Here is a 16,728-nt window from a genome sequence, read left to right as displayed (position 1 = left end):
AATTGCCTTACCGTGAGAAGAGAGACCATGAGCCAGCCGGGCAGAGAAGGAGAAAGTAACTCACCTAGAAAACTCCCTGGACTAAAGGGAGAGAACAGGTAAGGACAGGAAGAAGAGAAACATCCATGAAGAGCAATGGTGACCGGAGAGAAGGAACAAGATTGTCACAGCAGATCACTGCCTCTGTAGAGAATATTGGCTACCAGAGGATATGGGCAACATCTCAGACCCTTATTTTTTTTAATATAAAAATGCCTGTGCTAAAAATATAAAAATGCCTGTATGAATCCCATGCAAATTAGTTTTCACTGAAGAATATGTTTTGACCCACAGACTTCTCTATAGGCACCTACAGATGTCCTTTTATCCCAGATCCTTTATACTTCTGACGGCCTAAGGCAACCTGTGGGAACTGCGGCCAGGGCAGAACCATCTTCATTTCTCCTTCTAATTTCCTGGTCCAAGGTCTATCACAGCGTCATGGTGTGTCTGTCTGTGCATATTCCCCACTCCTAGTGTACTTGCTCTGATTCAGGCTGATATTGCCTAGTCCCGGGACTGCCTACCTAGATACACCCTAAAAGTTAAGGGTGCTACATGCAGAGTGCATTTGCTGCCTCTCCCCTCTCCTTTGCTCAGTCATGAGGATGTTTCCATCTTGGTGAACCCTGAGCACCATGCTCCAGGAAGCCCCAGCACATGACTGGAGTTGGTACACAAGATGACACTTATTGGCTCTATCCTCACACCTTTCTAATCTGTCCTTCCTACTTTGCCAGAGTCACCCTCCTAAAACAGAGATCCACTGTGGTGGCAGAATTCTCAGATGGTCTCCAATATTTCCACTGCCTGCTATCCTTTGGAATGTGGATAGAACGTGACTATGATGAGCCATAATCCCCATGATTAAATTAATAATCAGTTGGCTTTGAATTATTCAAAAAGGAGTGACCTAATTAGGTAAATCCTTAAAAGGGACATGGCCCTTCTTAGAGTCAGAGAGAAGTGATATGAGAGATTTGCCAGTGCTGCCTTTGGAGATGGAGAAGGTCATGTGACAAAGGTTGAGAGCAGCCTCAAAGCTCAGAGCAAGCCCTCGCCAATAGTCAGGACGAAATCAGGGACCTCGGTTACACATCCACAAACAACTGCATTCTTCCAACAACCATGAGAGCGTGGAAGAGGACCCTAGGTTCCAGGGAGGAATTCAGCCCAGCTCACACTTCGATTTCACCTCCTGAGACCCTGAGCAGAGAACACCGTTACACCACGCTCAGACCTCTGGCCTGCCAAAGTGCGAACAAATAAACTGACATTTTTTAAGCCACTGGGTTTGTAAGACTTTGTTACACAATTAAAAAATATACCCTGTCTTTTTCCATTTGAAAACTGTAACTATTTCCCCCAAATGGCAGAATAAAGTTCTTAACACAATGAAATTTCCTCAAGTATTATTGGATGCTATAAAATAAATATTTCTCCCATTCTGTGGTAAATATCCCTCCGTGCATCACCCTCCCAAATGAAAACCCCACATGAATAAGGTATTTTTAAAGGCGTCTACTTGGGTAACTTTAGCAAGTGGCTACGTATCCTCCTACTGAAGGTTTTCTATACAGTTTCCTAGTACAGTTTCCTTTCACTGTGACACGAGAGCCTAAACGACACTCTTCTGTCTTGGAACCTCCGTGGGATGTCAGTGCACATCAGCCACCTGCTCCACTCTCAATTCCAGCACCATTTTCCTGCTGCAGTTATTTTGTGGGTGCTCAAGTTGTTTATATTTTCCTTGATTCATCTTTTTGACAGGCATTTCAGAATTGATATGGCCCTCTCTATTCTGCAGTCCCTAATGCTTAGTTTCTGTGCAGAGAAAATATACTCATTCTCTCTGACAGGTGCATCCTTCCCCAGAATTTCTCCCAACAAATGATAAACACAAATGAGTGCCCGGGCTGCCTACAAGGAAGGCACGCTGCGGAGCAACGCCAATGGGACATCAAAGAGACGACACAAAATATTGCTTTCCTGAGAAGTAACCCATTACTCTACAGTCACACTATGTCTGTAAAAGGAAATCTACCTCTTTCCCATTTCATTTATTATTCTCTCTTTCACCCACTATTTTTTTTTCTGTGGAAGCAGGATCTCACCAGCTCACCTGTGATTAACAGCCCAAAAACTGAATGTGCTAGTGCCCAGAGGAGAGTGTGCTCTTCCAGGCTCAGAGGTAAACAAAGAGCATGCCCACGGTTCTTCTCTCAGCCTGTCTGCTGCAGGAGTGAGGGGCTCATAGGCATCTATCAGAACTGCTTCCCAGGAGAAGACAGTCAGTCCATACTGATTGATTATTGAGTTGAGCTCTTAACTTTGGAGGACATTGATTTTCACTTACTCGTTCAAGAAAGGCTGATGGGCTGTTTTTCATGTGGCAAAGTGTAAGAGTGGGTAAGTACAAGAAAGAAATGGAAACCAAACTGGAGTTGATCAGAGTTTGAATAACAGAATATGTATAATAAGACTAGTTTCAACATGAGGAATGCCGAGGGGCTGCTTCAGGAAGAAGGGATTATGTATTTACAGGTGAGTGGAAGGAAACGCCAGAGTAGCTGAGTGCATGAGTGTGAGTGTGTGTGTGTGTGTGTTTGTGTGTCTGTGTCTGTGTCTGTGTTTGTGTGTATGTGTGTGTGTGTATGTGTTTGAGGGGTGTGTGAGAGACAGAACATGAGAACATGCAAAGGTGATACTGATTCTATGTCTTTTAAAAGGTATAGGCAATGACAAGTGCTGTGGAGGTGATAATATCTTCCACACTGGATAGATGTGACAAATAATGTGGCAAATAGGATTGAACTAAGGGTCTTGCCAAAGCAGATGCTGGTAAATGTTGCTTTCTTCTTATCCTTCATTGTTTTATTGTTTTCCACCATTTGTAGCAAGTGATTAGTTGATTAGTAAATCCTAAATAAATATCTGCTTATGATTGTATGCATGCCAATTCTCTCTCTCTCTCTCTCTCTCTCTCTCTCTCTCTCTCTCTCTCTCATCCCAGTTAGGTTCAACTTTGGACTTCCAACTGCCTCAAAATTTGAAACAAGGTAAAATCCATTTCTTATAAAGCAAACTCACTACTGCTGTGCACCACCCTCTCTGCAAAACGTTAGTCTGCCTGACGCACTGCTAAACTGTGACACTTACCTTTCCTGCAAGGCTATGAAACTGAATTGGCTCAAATTAGCAGCAAAATCCAGAAAATAACTTAGTGAACTGAGACCATAAAAGGCAATGTTCTCTTTGCTCTGTTCTACACAGTTCCTTACAGATACAGTGATAATGAACAAATCTTAAAGGAATCCACAAACTCAAAGCTATTATAGAATTGCATCATTTCAAAGGAATGTCAAAGGGTTAGTTGATTATATTTTCTTGTTTCCTATTCCACATTCTTTTGGATTTTCTAAAGTTCTTGCTTTTAAAACCAGACTTTACTACTTCCCTGAATAGCCTTTCCTAGCTAATAGTCCGAAGGAGAAGACAAAGTAAGGGGCTACAATTTTATTTTCATTTGAATCCAAATTACTCAATTAAAGTAGAAAAATATTTTTGAAGGCATTTTGGAAGAACTGTGGTCAACAATGAGGTGGATAAAATATTGAATAAGAAAGAGACCCTTTTAAATTTATTTGAGAAAGGGAAGTGGGGAGGGAGGGGGAAGGGAGAGAGAAAGAGAAAGAGAAACATGCACTTATTTATGTATTCATTGGTTAAGTCTTATATGTGCCCTACCTGGGATCAAACCTGCAACCTTGGCATATTGGGCAATGCTCTAACCAAATGAGCTATGTTCCAAAGCACAAAGTGATGCAAATATCCAATCCTATATAATAAAAGCTTAATATGCAAATTGACTGAACAGCAGAATGACCTGTGGAACAACTGGTTGCTATGACATGCACTGACCACCAGGAGGCAGATGCTCAATGCAGGTGCTGCCCCCAGCCTACAGGCCCCAGGCCAGCCAAGGTGGGTGCCAGCCAGGGACACCCCACCGGTGTCCCCACAGATCGGCCCTGATCCCCGGCTAGGCCTAGGGACTCTACCCATGCACGAATTTCATGCAACGGACCTCTAGTTAAGTATAATTCACACCATATCAATCCCTGTGACACCATCAGAGAATATCACTCTGATAGCTTCCAAAACCAGATAACATCATTTAAAGGTTCCTGAATCTATACCTACGTCAGTCACTTGCAGATACAGTATCTCATTCAATTCTCACATTTGGTCTAGACTTCAGGTTTTCTGTCTTCTAATCCATTGCATCTCAGCATAGTTTCAGAAATTACTGCTCTTTGAAAAACAACAACAATAAATTTTAGAAACCTCCTGTGAATCCTTTTATCCTGGCTGCATGGCATCAATTTTCCTGGTTAAATTGATACTTATGAAAATCTCTCTCCTGGTGGTCCTGCTCAGTAGGTGAGCTCCATTATCTCCACAGTGGAACAGTTCTTGTCATTTTATTCTCTAAACTTTCACTTACAGGGAGTAGCAATTAACATTTCCTGTCCCCAGTGAATTCTCCTTTTGTTATGGAGAAAGTGCCCTGTGATTTCAATGAACCACACTTATCTAGTTGGCCCAAATCTGAGGGAGAGGATCTTTCACATGCTCATTTTTAATATCTGGTTTGAAAATTATATGACAAGTGCAGCTAATTTTGTACACCCAGTAAGTTAACTGCTTTAAGGTACCTGAGTGAATTATATTGAACAAAAAGAAGAACCTTGCCTTACATTTTCCATAATTAACTAGCATGAGGCTATGGTTAAGTAACGAGAGCTAAAAGGATTCTGTAAAGTTAATGAGTAGCACAGTTAATTATATAAGTATAAAAATTGGAGTCTGTGGCAACATACTATATGAAGTTTATAACAATTTAATTTGGGTTTTCTCATTTACGTGCATTAATCTTTTGAAAGTCCATGTGAAGGGCATGGGAGCTTCCCAATATGTGAGTCTACAGATATTTTCACTTGTCCTCTTACTAGATTCCTGCATTGTTGTTGGCTTTCAAAAGCAAGACTATTGTCAGCTAGAAAGCTAATATTATTCCTTAAATATTGACAATGATACAAAGTATAGACTAACTTGATTGACTGATTCTGAAACGCAAAAATATGGGTAAAATCAATACTGACAATGGAGGGCAAAATTAAATCATAATCTGGGGAAGATTTTAAAATTATCAATAAGAGAGTAAAAGACATATGGACAATCCTACATAATAAAATGGTAATATGTAAATTACCATCACTCCGCTACGCCCACGATTGGGCCAGCAGGAGGCGCAGGGGGCGGGACTCAGGGTGTGTCATGGCTGCGCCGGAGGCTTTCGGAAGGCCTGGTACACCGGCGGACAGCCGGCCAGCTCCCCCGCGATCAAAAGCCAAAGCGGGGGAGCTGGCCGGCTGTCTGCTCCGGCACAAGGCCTTTCGAAAGCCTCCACCGCGCCGGAGGCTTTCGGAAGGCCTGGTGCACCGGCGGACAGCCAGCCCGCTGGTGCACCAGGTGCATGATTAAATCATGCACTGGGCCTCTAGTGATAAAATAAACCTGTATACTTTCAACAATAAAAATAATTTTTAATGCCAAACATAGCCAGCAATACTCTCCATTCATAGGACGCTAGCACATGAGGAAATGACTCAATCAAGTACACCATGAAGACTTGGTCAGACACTGTGAATTCCTGATAGTCAACCCTTAAAATGGATATCAACATGATGTGGTGGGATGTCAAAAATAGGTTACAGTCTCAATACTAGGTATTGTTTGAAATTCTTTCCACTTGCAGTTTTACATCTTTTGTAATAGTTAAATCACAGGGGATTCTTAATTTAGCAATTCTCTTAGAGTTGAAAAATCCTTTAAAAACACAACTAGACCGTTCTTTCATGCTCTGTCAGATCTTAAGAATGGTTATTTAAAGCAGGAATATTTCAACCCCTATAATGCACCAGCTACTGACTAGGGAACAGTGAGGCTGGGTTTTCTCCACCTGAATTAACAGATGCTGCAAGTCTCTCTGTCAAAGCAGGAGACAGTCCAATGGGAGCAGTTAGTAGATGCATACTAGTAGTTGGAGACGAGATATTGGTAGATGGGGTCCAGAAAGGGCTGCCTTGAGCTCAAGATTTCCAGGTGGGCAGATGGGGATGGGGATGGAGGTGAACAAGATTCTAAAATACACTGAGTGGCCAGATTATTATGATCTCTGAATGCATAATAATCTGGCCAAATGGCAGAAGGACCAGGCGCTATGATGAGCACTGACTACCAGGGGGCAGACGCTCAACACAAGAGCGTCAGTGGGGAGCACAGCTCAACCTGAAGCAAGGCTCACGGTTGGCAAGCGCAGTGGTGGTGGTGGGAGCCTCTCCCGCCTCCACCTCCTCAGCAGTGCTAAGGATGTCCAACTCATGCACAGCGCCTCTAGTGTCAAATAAAACATATGACAGCGCTTTGTCAAGTACTAAGAAAAATAAAGAAATGCCATTGGTAATAAAGTAATCAGAACAGCTTTGTAGATAGAAGGATAATGAAATTATATTAATTTCATTTATTTTTTCAGATTTGATTTGGAAAGTCAAGAAAATTTGGAATGACACATTGTAATGTAGGAAATAGAAGTCTAGAAGTAAAATGAGAGTGAGAATTAAGTGGGTAATATATTTTAGAATAAACTAAGTTACCATTTTAATGCAAAGACTATGTTTATTTAGAAAATAAGAATGTTTAGACGATTAGATTTTTTTCAATACAATGAGTAGGTCATTTTAAAACATAGCCACTCTTGAAGCCTAGCTTGTGGCTGATGGACTTAATTCCATTGCACACATGTTGCTGCTTAGTCCTGCCCAGGTCTCCCTACTATCCCAAGCTATCTGGGTGGCCCACTGGCCCCTGGATCTTGCTGCCATCTCTGAGGCCATGGAAGCTGTCCCTTTTCAGCTTTGTGTTTAATACTTCACCAAGGTCTCACCCAATCATGGGTCATTCTTTCTGGTCCTGGACCAGGTTGCTACCATCCAATACCTGTACCATATACAAACTGAGTAATACGAAGGTCCAAGGTGAGAAATCAGACCATTTCTGACACTTTAGACTGCCAAAGTCAATTTCATCCCCTTTCATGCAGAAACATGAAGACAGACAACAAATAACATTAGATTATTATAATTTTATACTTTATATTTATAATTAGAAATATTGTTTTAAGAATTTTTTTATACTTCATATTTATTAGAAATATCAAGTTTTAAAAATTTCTTTAAAGGAAAGCACTAATAGAAACAGGATAAAAGTATTTCACTTCACTGAGAGAAAACAAAAAATAGAGGCATAATAGCAAAAATATTTTATAGTTCTATACTAATATTTTATAGTTATTTTATAGTTATTTTATAACTAAAGAAAACAGAAAATATGAAATAACTGAAGTTAAAACATTAAATCTTAATTTTTTGAACCCAAATTTTCACATTTCATATACTTTTTGTGTCACAAATTTTACTTCTGGAATTTTATTCTAAAGAAATAATAATTGAAGGTTATTCACTGTACTTTGTTAATGTAAAAAATAAAAATAATGTCAATAGTCAAAGCAACCAATTTAAAAATTATAATACAGCAATATAGTGGGATATTATCTGCTGTTAAAAATATTTCTATAAACTACATGAAATGATGTGAAAATTTGTGAATATTTTATTAATAGAGCAATAAAAATTTTCTTCCTATCCAGAATATTTATTTTGCTTGATAAACAAACACATGTGTGCAAATATATGAAAATTTGAAACATATACATTAAAATATTTATAGTTAGGGGAAAATTGCTGATTTGTATATAACTGAGCAATAATTTCAAATTATTCTGCAAGAAACACAGTTTTACTTTTATAATAAAAGAAAAATGCTTATATAATCTCAGATTGAGTTAAAAAATTTTAAACTACTTATAAGAGATCCACCTAAAGAAAATGATTTTTTTTGAAGTTTAAAAATACAAATATGAGGAAAAGTTTAGAGGTAAGTTAAAACAAAAAGTAATCAGAAATAATGCCATCACTTTCACAGACACATACACACAAGTTAAATTAGGTAAAAAAAAATGTAATAGTATTATATAGCCATTAAACCAGATTTTCATTCAATATGTTATTATATTAATGAATATCTTATGTACAATATTAAGTAAAAAGATACCAGTGTGCATATTACAAACTCAAAATATGCAACAGAAATATTACATTAAACTAATATAATAAATGCACATGTAAAAGAGTTTTATATGACTATATTATGTATAACACATTATGACATATCATTTGGTAAAAAGACTATAAGAAATAAAGCAAAACATTCATAATAACTTCCCTGGGTGACTCATTATAAGTTATTTTTAAATGTTCAGAGCATATCTTCATATTTATATACAAATTTATTATTCTTATAATCAGACAAAATATTCTTAAATATTAAATATGTATGAGCTATTGAAACTAGTCATTTTATGCAATATCAAAGAGATAAGACTGAAAGAGTAAAATAATAAAAAGGTAACAAAAATTAGGTTTTTCTTCTAAAAAGAATTCACTAGCATCATTGCTCACAATCCAGAAACACAAAGAAAAATAACATTTTACTAAATCAATCACATGAACTTCCTTTTGTAACATTTTTTAGACTGTCCTAAGATTCAGCCCTGGAAACAGAATTTTTAACATGAGATTGATACTGTCTGTGTGTGTGCTTACTTTCCTTGCTGTTGAATTCCTACAATCTATTAATGTTCAATGACATCACTAGCCTTGGAAACAAAAGGGTAAAGACAAGTGCTATCTATCAACCTTTTAATTTGCTAAAATCCCTTAATGAGGACTAATAACCCTTAATATTCATTTGCTTGATAAACAAGCCATTTTATATGAATGAAAGGTCAACACAGTATGAGGATATTTTTATTAAACTATGCCAGATTTTAATGGGTGCTGGGGTTCAACTGCTATAAATACACACATAAAATGCCCACCCACATTTTAAAGTATGGCTTTTATAAATAAAGGAAGTCACTGAATGTGACGTGTTTTTCAACACCTATCTTCTTGAGCCTGAATCAACCATTTTAGTTTGGCACTTGAAAGCCTAAATTCTGGGGCAATGCTGACCTTATAATCCTATCTAATAAAAGAGTAATATGCAAATTAACCATCACTCCGCTACACCCACAAGCCGTGCCCACCAGCCACGCCCACCAGCCAATCAGAGCGAGTATGCAAATTAATCCCAACCAAGATGGCTGCAGCCACTGAGCGAGCAGGAGGGAGGCTTGGGTTTCCCAGGCGATAGAGGAAGCCAAGCTTTCTGCACACCCTGGCCAGCCCAGGCCTCCACTTAAGGCTACAAAGTTTCAATTATAGAAGGTAAATAAATCCCCTGTCGCCACTGAGCGAGCAGAAGGCTTGGTCCAGCTCCAGGCTACAAAGTTTCAATTGTAGTAAATAAATAAACCCCTGTTACCCGGGCCTCTGCTTGGGTCGCCAGCGGGCATGGCCAGCCTGCAAACTGCTACAGGCCCCTCACCTAGCTCACCCCATGCCCCAAGGGAACCCCCCCCCCAGATCCAGGACACCCTTCAGGGCAAACCAGCCAGCCCCCACCCGTGCACCAGGCCTCTATCCTATCTAATAAAAGAGTAATATGCAGATTGACCATCACTCCAACACACAAGATGGTTGCCCCCATGTGGTCAAAGATCCTGTCCCCATGTGGACACAACACGGCCACCACAAGATGGCCGGGAGGAGGGAGGGCAGTTGGGAGGGACCAGGCCTGCAAGGGAGGGCAGTTGGGGGTGTCAAGCCTGCAGGGGAGGGCAGTTAGGGGTGACCAAGCCAGCAGAGGAAGGAAGTTGGGGCAAACAGGCTGGCAGGGGAGTGGTTAGGAGGTGATCAGGCTAGCAGGCAGAAGCGGTTAGGGGCAGTCAGGCGAGCAGTTGGGAGCCAGCAATCCTGGATTGTGAGAGGGCAGTCCAACATCCCTCGAGGGGTCCCAGATTGGAGAGGGTGCAGGCTGGGCTGAGGGACACCTCCCCCCGCCCTCCATGCACGAATTTTGTGCACCGGGCCTCTAGTCACAGTATAATGGGCTCAAGAACTGCCACCAGATGGTGGCATCAGAAAGACTTGTTGCCTAAAGGGTAAAACAGGAGATGGTTTTCAGTGCCTGTGTGCCTGCCCAACTTAGCTCTTTTATTCAGTCCCTGCTATGCTTGTCCAATCTTTGTCTCTATTTATTTTTTATTTATTGATTTGAGAGAGAGAGAGAGGGAGAGAGATTGATTTACTGTTTCACTTATTTATGCATTTGGTTGATTCTTATATGTGCCTTGACTGGGAATCAAACCCAAAACCTTGGCATAGTGGGATGCTCTAACCAACTGAGCTACCCAGCCAGGACCCAATCCTTGTGTTTTGGCTTTTTTTAATTTCCTGATCTGTCCTCCAGTTTGTTCACTTGGCCCACTTGGCCAGGACCTTGATATCCAAATGTTGGAGGACAGGTATTAATCACAATGCTGACAGAATCTGTCTCCACCGAGTACAAATCCCCAAGCCCAATAACTATAACACACTCTATTGGCCCCTACCTGGACATTAGAGAGGTTAGGAGTACAGGTTCTGGAGTCGGGCTCCTGGGTTCCAGTCCTGTCTCAGCTACTTACTAACTGCATGAACAAGAATGAGTCACTTAACTTCTCTAAGCCTATGTCTCCTTCTGAGAAAATATCTCCAAGGGCTTATATGGGAATTAAATGAGATTGCATATAAGAAGCAAGCATATGGCCATCACTTCTTCATAAGTATATCTAGAAGCAAGTTATCTGTGAATAGTGAAAAAATATATACATATAAGGCCTTCAAGGGCAAGAAGAATGAGTGACAAGAGCCTGCAGGCCCTTCTGTCCAAGAAGGAAGTCTCAGAATAGATGATTAGGTAGAGATAATTGAGCATAGGAGTACAATTCAGGAACTAACTGCTTGTTCAAGGAGTAGAGATGAGGAAAGACTCTTGCCATGTTGAGATCAATTAATGGTGACAATATGAATTTGCCTTTTTAGGAGAAATATGAATATGAAGGCAGACCACCATGACATTATTTATTAGAATACTATGATGATGGACTGTGGAATTAAACCTGCCAACTGGCCATTAGTAATATAATAAGAAGTGAGTCACCCACAGAGGTCAACGAGATCAGACTTCCTCTAGTCCTACAACACTTCTAGTTCCTGCCCGATAATAAAACCAGTCTTGTTTTGCTAGAAGAAATATTTAATTCTAAGTATCTGATAATTTTCAAACTAGTAACAAAGATTTAAGTTCCTCTTGGAAGGGGAATTTTTAGATGGTAGTGAGTCTGTGGTTGCATGTGTTTCGCATTAGACAACTAATTTTGTGTGTTATCTTGGGCAAATTCCTTTACATCTCTAGGTTTTGTTTCCATATTTTCAAAATTTAGATGTGGGGATAGGTATTCTTTAGGTTCCTTCTGACTCTAAAATTTATTGTTTCTATGATGCACTGCTCCAAAAATGAAGACTAAATATAAGAGAGATCTGACACCCAACATAAGAAGATACAGGAAAGGGCCAATGAAAAGAAAATTATATGTCACACACCCATTCATGAAATAAATTTTTTAGCTATATTTTGAACTGGAAGAAATATTAGAAGACCTGTCCTCAAATGGCTTTATTTTAAACATGAACAGCTGATCTGAACTTAGACCAGCATTTAGCGAGTTGAATATTTCATCTACTCAAACATTTGTTATTTCCTTAACTGTGAGATGATGAATTATATAAAACATCCCTGAGACCTCTTCCCAATGAGACATTAATATGAATTCTATAATCCTGAAAAATTCCTTTCAATAGTAAGGCTGAGGGAATTGTTTTATTGTTCTAATAAAAAAGAGAAAGAAGAGAGAGAGAGAGAGAGAGAGAGAGAGAGAGAGAGAGAGAGAGAGAGAGAGAGAGAGAGTTTAAGGAAAAAGTCATTTCCTTACTAGAATATCATATTTCCTTTCATCTACTTCAACTTATTTTTAGCTCCCACGATGTCACTGAAGCACTCAGATATTCAGACCCCTGGGCCAGCGATGATGCTTCAGAGATAGCCCCTGTGGTAGACAGAGGTTGGAAAGAGCCATTATCTGCCTGATATACGATTTACATATTACACCTCTGCATTTGATTTCTTTAGAAAGTAGGGTCCTGCTGCTTTAGCAGTCAGAAAAACATCCATCTAGAAACCAATGGCTTGACAAGACACCAAATATACTTTCTTTAAAGCAGAGATCCTAATGCGATCAGCACAGTCCCCTAAGAATTTATTGGAAACTAAATGGCATTAGAAACTGTGGAGCTATTTTTTGTCCTCTGGTAAAGTCCTACATGAGCATTTACCTATTGAAAGATATTATTTGGTGATAACTTACTTTTCTTTTTATTTCTCCATTTATGGCATTAAAATTATTTTTTAAATTATACACACACACACACACACACACACACACATATATGTGTGTGTGTGTATATATATATTCATATACATATATATGTATATATACATATGTATATACATATACATATACATATATGTATATATATATATATGTAAGTGGCATTATTTCTAAATTTTACTTCAGGATAGTAAAGCAAGTATACCAAAATAGTTGTTATAGAAAGGTTGAAAAGGACTAATTAAAGTAAATATAATTAGATGGGTCATGTTTGGGGCATGTGTTTAAGCTTAGGCAGTCTCTTCTCCCAAACCATCAGTACCTCAAACCCATACAGATGTTTCAGTTCTAGAAGATGAAGAGTTGAAAAGCCCTCATCTAGTGGAAAACACTATTCTATGGGCGAACCTCTCAAGTTATGTAGATAGGATTCAATCCTTGTCCAGAAAACACTAATGATCACTCTCACTACACCAAGAGAACATTCTTCTTAGTCAGTCAAGTGGTAAGTGCTGTACACCCTTCAACAGTATTCCCTGTGTAAATACATTTTAAAAAAAGAAACACACTGTGGTCTTATCTAGACATTAGAGATTTGATCAATTGAATTTAGAAATGGATGGCAACTCTTAGTGAAGAAGTAGCTTCTCTTCTATCCATCCCTCCCCGCCCCCCCTTTTTTTTTTTTCAGGACAAGCTGGCTGGTTTCAGCTAGTTTTACACTTCATCCACTTCAAGTTCTGGTTTGGAGCTAAAACATCACAACACATGAATCTAATTACAGGTCTTAGCTGGTAAATTCAAACTAGACTTGATTAGCTTTAGACTAATTTTAAAATGGCATTTTAACATAATATATTAAAACTTCACATACTCCTATTAATTTGATTTCCTCAATTTGGGCCAGATAGTCCAGCCAAGAAAGCAACAGGAAAGCAAATCAAAATATTTCTTAGCTACACTGCATTCCAAAATTACCTACTCCATGCCAAATCCCATTGCTCATTCTTACCTATCACATCCCCCAAGGGAAGCTCTTCAACTAACATGATCATTTGTTTTAGGTTTGCTTCCAAATTAAAAAGGCATTTAGTTCCTCCTGCAAAATACCTATTGCTAAACAGCCTGAATCCGTCTTTATAGCTGCCTATTCATCTCTATAACCATGAAAAAGAAAAAGATGGAAAATCGTAGAATCAAAGACTCTTGCTTGACATGAAACAGCAATTTAAGCCTCATTATTTAATAGGTTACCTGCAAGCTATTTAGGAATCAAAGTCACTAAAAGGAAAGGCACCTTCGTAGTAATTATTTTTACTAGTGATGTGCTAGTTCACCAAACACAGTGCTAGAACGGGGCTGCTAATACTAGCAGTGTCCTCTCAGCCATCTCCATATGTCCATTTCCTAGGGAGCTCATTTGGTTTCTATTCTTTGGTAATTTTCTTTTGAACAAATCCCTTCTCAGGAGCGAAAGGAAATAATCCTGTCCAGCCTCAAGGCTACACATTTATATGGAAAGGCTACTGGGCTGACTGAGTTTTCATTCAAGTCAGTATACAATGCACAAATGATATTGTTGTATCAGTTGCTTTCATAAAATTCTACTTTTCTGTCATTTTGCTCTGTATATATTCATATTAACTGTAATTACATGGTCCTGTAAACAGTCTAAAACACACATTTATGTCTATTTCAATAAAGCTGCAGTAAACACAGGGGTGCATATATTCTCTCAAATTAGTGTTTTGGATTCTTAGGATATATTCCAAGAAGTTGGATCGCTGAGTCAAGATAGGTCCAATTTAATTTTTTTAGAAAACCCCATATGTTTTCTACAGTGCCTACACCAATCTACATTCCCACCAACGGCGTACATTCTCCACATCCTGCCAGTGCTTGTTATTTGTTGATTTATTGAAGATAGCCACTGACAGGTGCGAAGTGACATCTCATTGTGATTTTAATTTGCATCTCTCTGATGATTAGTGACCTTGAGCATTTTTTTCATATGCCTACTGGCCATCTGTATGTCCTCTTTGGAGAAGGGTCTATTCAGGTACTTTGCCCGTTTTTTTAAATGGATTGTCTGGAAACAGTCAAAGTTCCCATCAGTAGATGAATAGATAAAAAAAAAATTGTGGCACATTTACACAATGGAATACTACACAGTCATAAAAAAAGAATGAAATATTTTGTGACAGTATAGAGGGACCTGGAGAGTATTGTGCTAAGTGAAATAAGCCAGTCAGAGAAAGATAAATATCATGTGATTTCTTTTATATGTAAAATATAATGAACAAAATAAATTGATGAACAAAATATATACAAAGACATGGATACTTGGAACAGACTGATAGTTGTCAGAGGTCATGGAAGAGGGTGCTGGATAAAAGAAGGTAAACAGGTTAGCCAAAAAACATATATACGTAGCATATAGATACAGATTATAGTGTGGTGATAGCCAGAGGGAAAGGGGTGGAGGCTGGTTGGAGATGGGCAAACAGGGGTGTAGAGGGAATGGGGACAGAAAGAGACTTTGCTTGGGGCAATGGGCACACGATGCAGTGTGCAGATGATGTTTTATTGAGTTGTACACTTGAAATCTATATGGTTTTGCAAACCAGTGTCTCCCTAATAATAGTCTATTAAAAATAAATCCTATATAATAAAACCCTAATATGCAAATTGACCAAATGGCAAACAACTGGTCACTATGATGTGCACTGACCACCAGGGGGCAGACTCTCAACACAGGAGCTGCCCCCTGGTGATCAGTGTGCTCCCATAGTGGGAGCGCCACTCACCCAGAAGCCAGGCTCACAGCTGGCGAGCACAACGCAACGGTGATGGCAAGAGCCTCTCCCGCCTCCCTGGTGGTGCTAAGGAACCCTTGCTCAGACCCCTCTGGGAAAGTCCACCTAAGCCTGCAGGCGGACATCCCCTGAGGGATCCTGGACTGTGAGAGGGCGCGGGCTGGGCTGAGGGACCACCCCCCCACCCTCCCACCCCCCCACCCTCCCACCCCCCCCACCCCGTGCGCAGTGCACAAATGTCGTGCAACAGGCCTCTAGTAAATAAATTAATTAATTAATTAATTAATTAATTAATTAATAAGGCAACCTAAAACACTATAAAACATAAAATTTAAAAATTTGAAACTTTGAAAAGAAAAAAAATAGATTTAAAAAATGAAACACACTTATGTTAGTATCATTTATTCGACACTCTGTATGGTCTTTTAATGAGCCATAGATCTGATGTTACAATCATTTCCTAGCACAGGCATTATACCCCTATTGTCATGTAAAGAAGAAAAATATCCTATTCAGAGTAACAGATTCCCCTTAACCTGGGATGCCAGGAACAGGTGTCTTAGCAGACATGGAAGAGCCCACTGAACCAAAGCAGACATCAGGATATTCTAAATGCAAATCAATCATGAGATAAAAGGCACTGCACCCAAGTGCAACTCTTTCTCCTCTGCTTGTGCTTGCTAATTACCTGCCCTGCGCTGCTGGGGAAGGCTGAAGGAAAAAGATTAAATAGGCAGAAAAGGTCAGGTGTCTAAAGCTTAAAATGAAAGAGTAAATTTAAAAGTGTCATTAATTTTGGCATTAAAGCAAACATCTGGATAATAGAAGGGGGAGGGAGGGAGGGGGGAAGAAGGGGGAGAGAGAGAGAGAGAGAGAGAGAGAGAGAGAGAGAGAGAGAGAGAGAGAGAGAATAAAAGGCTTTTCAAGGAAGTGAATGTCTGCAAATGCCAAAGAAATGAAGATTGTTAATAATGAGGGGGGAAAACAAACAATAATGGGAAGATTTATAGCAGAAGGCAAAGTCTATTTGTTCTAATATCTTTTTTTAATCTGTCTTGGAATTCTTTAAGATTCAACATAACAAATTGCATTGTATGGCATTTTAATACTCCATGTGCATTCAATCTTAATAAATACGACTGGCAGATATTACTGTCTATTCTTTTAAAAATTTCATCATGTATAATTATTCCAAATCCATGCAGAAACAACTCAAAAGTCCAGTCATAAAGAGCACTATTTTTTCTGCTCGGTGTGCAATTTCATCTTAATGGATGCCTTTGGAAGGCTCTGTACCCTCCATTGTTCTAGTGCTCT

The 16,728-nt window shown here is 39.2% G+C and overlaps 1 protein-coding gene across 3 annotated transcripts in view; it reads right to left on the bottom strand.

Annotated features, from left to right (window-relative positions):
* Positions 1 to 16,728, bottom strand: part of INPP4B (inositol polyphosphate-4-phosphatase type II B) — a 564,192-nt gene that overhangs the window by 420,973 nt on the left and 126,491 nt on the right. The gene's annotated exons all lie outside the window — the stretch shown is intronic.

The sequence above is a fragment of the Cnephaeus nilssonii genome, assembly GCF_951640355.1.
Source record: "Cnephaeus nilssonii genome assembly, chromosome: 5".
Classification (NCBI taxonomy): Eukaryota; Metazoa; Chordata; class Mammalia; order Chiroptera; family Vespertilionidae; genus Cnephaeus; species Cnephaeus nilssonii.
The sequence above is the reverse complement of the archived record's forward strand: the minus strand, read 5'-3'. Positions and strand labels throughout refer to the sequence as shown.